Source organism: Myotis davidii, unplaced genomic scaffold, assembly GCF_000327345.1.
Source record: "Myotis davidii unplaced genomic scaffold, ASM32734v1 scaffold370, whole genome shotgun sequence".
NCBI lineage: Eukaryota > Metazoa > Chordata > Mammalia > Chiroptera > Vespertilionidae > Myotis > Myotis davidii.
The window spans coordinates 1646127-1652746 of NW_006288615.1; positions in this window are offsets into that span (position 1 = coordinate 1646127).

Sequence of the window (6620 nt, forward strand, 5' to 3'; positions counted from 1 at the left end):
ATGGCCACCTTGTACATAGGTCGATGCTCAACCACTGAGCCACACTGCCCAGGCACCGTTTTCCCACTTTTAACCTTACTATTGAGGATTATATGTTGTGTGTTTCACGGCTCAATGAAGATTGGTTGAGTGAAATGATGAACAAGGTGCCACATTGATTAGTGTGTTTAACATATTGGAAAACCAGAGAAAGTGTTTCTTGCTTGATCTCAATAAATAGTTCCTTGAAAGCACTTCAGATCAGGAGGGAGAACGGTTGGTAGTTTCATCTTTATTATAGCTGCAGCTGCAGTAATTCATGGGGGAAGGAACAGCTTTTAGAATTTTATTCTAAAAGAAGCACAATGACAGTCACTCATGCTCAGTGTAGGGTTTCAAGTCTTAGAACACAGATAGGCCAAGCCCAGCTAATTGCTATCGGGGAGGTGTTGCCAAATAAAGTGGACAGGTGTGTGTGTGTGTGGTGGGGGTGTCGGGGGACAGGGGGTGTGGTGCAGATGAGCCCCACCAGGTGCAGGGAAGTCATTTCAAGCAAGAATCCAGCTGGGATGCTATAGCTGGTCACAGATTCTGGGCAGAATGGTGTGTGGAAAGCAAGACTGAATAATGAGGAATATAGTCCATCAGCTGAGCCAGTCCTGCAACACTGAGCCCAGGAATGGGTGTTGTTGGGAGACCCAAGGAGAAAAGGAGGTCTCCACCATTGTAGAGCCTGCTAGCTGTGACCACCCTAAGTTGGGGCTCAGACACTGGGTTTCAGGTCCTGACAGGGGGCCTGGCAGAATGAGGTAGACCCTGTCTAGAGAGCTTAGGGTTCTATTTATAGCTCCAGCATGGGAATAAGATACTATATCTGGGGTAAGGGTGGAGGAAATCTGTGCTCAAGGGTAAGGTAAAAATCCAGATACTCTAGGCCAAGTTTAGAGTTGGCTCTGAGGATGTGAGTGAGGATGACTGTAGATATAAAGAGAAAGGATGTGGAGCTTGATGATGCTGTATGGCTGTGATGTAAGGGCCAGAGAAGTGTGGTGATTTCAATGTCCAGTCACATTTCTTGTTAGCAGTTGATCTAGGCTTAGAGCTCAGTTCATGTGATGCCCCCAGTCCAATGGTAGAGTGCTTATTTCAGCTTACCAGGGTTTTCAGTGGGGTCCTCTGTTTCCATGGTGGTGCCCTGAGGCCAGTTACAGGGTGTGCTCGGGAGTGAGCGATTGGAAGGAGGCATTCAATGTGCACAGATTGCACTTTTCTGTTTATTATTGAGGGATTCTTATGTAAGATTTAAAAAATATATTTTTATTGATTTCATAGAGGAAGGGAGAGGGAAGAAGAGCGCGCGCGCGCGCGAGAGAGAGAGAAAGAGTGATGAACATCAATGATGAAAGAGGATCCTTGACTGGCTGCCTCCTGCACCCACACTGGGGGTTGAGCCCGCAACCTGGAATGTGCACTGACTGGGAATCAAACCCTGACCTCATAGTTCATAGGTCTAAGCTCAACCACTGAACCACACTGGCCAGACTTGTGTAAGATTTTGATTGAAAAATCCACAGCTAAAAAAAGTTTGATGGTGAGTTTGACAATGACAGTTACAATTTATATCCCTCTCTGAAGAGTTGGAGGGTAGAGAAAAATAGATGCCTGGAGCTCAATAGCATGACAATGTCAAAAAATAAATAAAATCCATCAGCATAGGAAAAATTCTCCACAAAGGGTGGCAATACAATAGGCAGAAAAAAAAACAAAAACTGTGCCTTCACCAAGGGATTCTATAAGGAGCTATGACATTTTGGATTCTCAGGAAGTTGCAATAGTGGTGTCTCCATTGTGATATGACCTTTAGAAAATCAATAAAATTTACTGTACCTTTTCAGGGTCCATTTTATATACTTTGAACTCTAGAGGCCACAATAAAACCATCTGAGTTAGCTCAAGGAATATATGGATATGTTATGTTTTTAGAACCCAAGGACAGAAAATGCAGAGCACCTCAGTGGAATCAGAAGTCAAGGTTCTTCTCTTTGTTGTTCAAGGGCTTTTATGGCCTCTAAGGGGCTGCATGTTCCCTTGTCTCAGCTTCTCTCCTATCTCTCCCTTTCTCTTTCTTATACTTATCTATACTCCATAATGACTGGAAGGTCACTTATATGACATCACATTTGGATTATATTCTCTATGTGAAAATCCTTGGGTCAAATTTTTCAGAGACAGACATTAACTCAGCCCAGTCTACGGAATGATTTTCTATAAGTGATATCTCTACTTAAGGGCCAATTAAGTTTGATGGAGGAAGAGATGATGTTATAGGTCACGAGGAAGCAGGCAGCAAGACTATGGTAGGCTCCTAACCTTGGATGGGGTGCAGGTGGGGGGGGCAACAGTTGGTTTCTCTACAACAGACTTCCACAGAGACAACAAAGATACTGTACTTTGGGGGGTTCCCCAGGCTGCCACAAAGTGTACCATTCATTGCTGTGCATGCTTGAGAAGATTCTAGAGGCTACCAGGCTACCACACAGCTCTTACCATTTTAGCAGTCATAGTCCATCAGCAATCCTGAGATACCAGCATTTCCCTAGATGTTCAGTCTTCTAGCTTCTTCACAATAGAAACAGTATTCTTACAAATGGGGTCTAGTTGTCTAGTCAAATGACATTAGTCAAAGAAGACCTCAGGGGATGTATTCATTTGGCTTTACATTAGACATAAACTTCCTTGTAATGGTTGAGAGAATGGGTTCTGGAGTTCTACCAAATGCAGATCCTGGCCCTACTAGGCAATAATCACACAGCCTAGAGTGGGTTAGTTAGCCTCTCCAAGTCCCCATTTCCCGTTTGTGAAAACTACATGGTGGAAAAGAAAACATCCTCCAGGGTTTGTGAGGAATATGCCCTGAGAACAATTTTGATCCCTAGAAATTACTCAGTAAATATTCCCCAGGATTGTCATCATTACTGTTAATCTCCCTTTCATGTCTTATGGACCCAAATGAATTCAAGTCTCCACATCAATGACTTCTCTGCCTTCTTCACAGCTCTTGCTCTCACTTCCTCCCCAGATCTTTGCAAGTACAAAGTGTTAACAAGGACTTGTTAATCAATTTACTTCAGCAGTGTTGTGCTTTATGCTTTGCACTTAAATCATTCTTACAATCAAAGATGGGAAAGAGGATGCATAAGTAGTAGAACTTTGACCTGATTTTGTGCAATTTGATGAGTATAGAGAGCATGTTTTTCAAATCCTCCTTTTAGATGATTTGATTGTATGCCTCTCTCCTGAAATAAAGAGAAGGCCTCTGATGATTTCTCCAGTTTATTGATCCATGACAATAAGATCTAAAATTGTCATCCTCTATACTGAAAAACATGCAATCTGTCCCTTGAGACTGTGCACAAGATCAGAGACTGGAAAACCACAGGAGATGCTTTAAGCTAGATTCACTCTTGTTCTTCTCTTCTGTAGGAGCCAAGTTGCCCTGATGATCATGAACTTGTCTTCTGAGCACTGCAACATCTCAGATTGGCTGAGGCTCGAAGCAACAGTGAAGGCCTCTGTGTACGTGGTCACTTTCTCCTTTGCCACATTCATCACGATCATCATCATCGCAATAGTGTCACAGAATTCAAAACTTAGGAAAGAGGTCCGATACATCTTCCTTTGCCACCATCTGCTGTGCATCTCAACCTACTGTGGCCTGGGAATGGTTTTCCAAGGGATGCGGGCCCTAATGGCCAACAGCCCCGTGCTGATGTGCTGGTTGGTGTTTGGGGCCCAGATAAGTTTTGGAGAAGGGATCCTCTTTACTCTGGCCTTGATGGCTGTCAACACTTACCTGGTCATTTGTTGGCCATTGAAATCTCTGTCCTTTGTAGATTCAGTTAAGTATAGAATCCTGGCTGGGACTTGGATAATGATTATACTCAAGAATGTTTGTTTATTCATCATAGAGGGCACAAATACCACTTCGGTTGCTGTTTTAAAACTAGAGCCCTTTTGCCCCGTGATTTTAAATGGTACCCCTGCCAGAGCCATTGGCATGATTTTCTTTCTCCTTCCTCTAGCTATAATTCTTATAAGTTACTCTCTAATATATCAAGAAGGCAAACGTGCTGGCCATTTTAATAGGTCAAATATCAAAGCAAGGAAAACAGTCCTAATTCATTTTTTGCAGATTGCCTTACATGTAATACCAACCCTGATAATTATAGGTTTGGGAAAGATGTGTGGAGGGTTTTTCTTTACTTTAAATCTGGTGCTTTTTGGAGTCTTTTCATTTGGCCAGTGTTTTAACCCTCTGATCTATGGGCTCTGGAATACCGAGCTGCAAAGCAGATTATGTCATTGGATAGGCTGTCAACTGTGGTATAGTAGTCACACAACGAACAGCAGAGGGCAAGTTTGAACAAAAACTCAGCCATTTTGGGTCAATAACCCTAGTCCTAGTGGACCATCAGCTAGGGTGAAGGACTTGCCTTTTACTCAACCTAACATTGGTGCATTGACTTGATATTGAAAATAATATTAGTAAGTCAAAGCTTCATCTGGCTTACAAACTTTGCTGCTGCATACACTGATCTGTCCTCAGAGAAATCATTTTATGTCTTTAATTTTAAACCTAGATCAACATTTTGGCAGCATGCCTTCTTGTGTTGCAGTAGTTGAGCAACTTTTGAGAATGCTCCTGTTTTTAGAGACTGAGAAACAGTCCATAGTTGATATGAAGGGAAGAAGTTTGGCTGTTCCCCTTATGGTAATTAGGGATAAGTTATAATAGAACAGCAACAAAATAACAGTGACTTTGAAAAGTTAGAGGTTATTATTTTTTCTTATGTAAAAGAAATCTGGAGGTGCACAATCCAGACCTATGTGGCAAATTGTTCTCAGGGCATATTCTCTTTTCCTTTGACATGATCTGCATATTACCTCATGACCCCAGATGGCTGTCAGTGCTATCATCACACTCTCACTCCAACCAACAGGGAAGAGCAAGGGGCAAAGAAGAGTCAGTGCTCTCCTTCTGAAGACACTTTCTAGGGAGTTACAGAAAACATTTTTTTCTTACATTTAACTGGCCAAAATTTAGTCATATGGCTATGGGAAAGTCATATGGCTTTAGGAGAGAGTGGGGAGATATTTTAGCTCGTAGTAGTGCCTCCAACTACCCAGTTAAAAATTAGGGTTCTTAATACTAAAAAAGAAAGGAAGAATTGATATCAGGAAGCAAAACTATCCCAGGGGTCATTTTCTCAATAAAATTAAATATAAAGGAATACAATGGATGCATTATGATTATCACAAAAATATATTCTGCCTTTCAACATGATATACAAATACAGCGTTAGCTGTTCCGTATTCCAGGAAACTTTGTGTCATGTCAACAGCTCTCAAAGTGAATGGCATCAATAAAGAGAACACTGAACTGGTTTAAATAGAATTAACACGTTATTTAAATCTAAGAAAGTTTGAGGCAGCAATATGACATAAATTCTTTCAGATAAGTTTATATATGAAATTTCTTTACATGAGACATCCATCTGTGAATCAGTCAGGATTCATTTCTAGAAAAAGGAATTACCATTTTAGGTATTTAAACATAAAGGAGCTAATACAGGAATTAGATGCTTACAAAGTCACTGGAAGGGTTGGAGAAGTGGAAGTCAGGGCCACTGTTGATTGATATCAAGAGTCATCTACTGCAGCTGTGATCTGGAGGTCAAGCAGCTGCTTCTACCATGGCCCCTGCTGCCTCGTGCCACGCATAGCTCTGTGATTTTGTTTGCCAAAATAAACAGCAACAGGAAGACATTCCATCCTCCAGTTCTTACTTGATTGCCTCTAATTGGTGAAACATGCCTGGCATCCAGACTCTAAGAACAAAGTAGTCTGGGAAATGTAGTTACCCCAAAAGGAGTGTGACATGAAGATTGAATGAGGTCCATCATTACAATATTTAGCTTCATTTACAGGTAACAACAATAACCACAAACTATGATGACAACAAAGAAAATAGATACCATGTATTGGGCAACTATTATGCTCCTGACACAATGTAAGCCATTTTATATACACTACTAGAGGCCCAGTGCATGAATCGTGCATGGGTGGGGTCCCTTGGCCTGGCTGGTGATCGGGGCTGATCGGAGCTGTCTCACCCAGTCCCTATTGGGGCAACCAGGGCCAGCAGGCCCTGAGGGGTGGGGAGGGAGTGGGGGTGGGGGCAGAGGGACTGCAGGAGGTTAGCCAGCCAAGGGGTTGGGGGGATGGGGACCATGGGATTCTGGCTGTGGGAGCACACTGACCACCAGGGGGCAGCTCCTGGGTTGCGCATCTGTCCCCTGGTGGTCAGTGCATGGCATAGTGACTGGTTGACCAGTTCAATCATTTGGTCATAATGGTTGCTTAGGCTTTATATATATACTAGGGGCCCGGTGCATGATGAGAAGAGTATAGAGCATACAGATTGTATTCGTGGCTTATTTTCCATGCTCCCCATGTGTGAGAAGAGAATGAGAAAGGGCAAACTAGGGCAATGCAGCCTCATCACCTATAAGTCTCCTATCCCAGGAGATTTTTTAAATGTCTAATAGCAGAAGAAACTAAAAAATGGGAAAGGTGTCTAC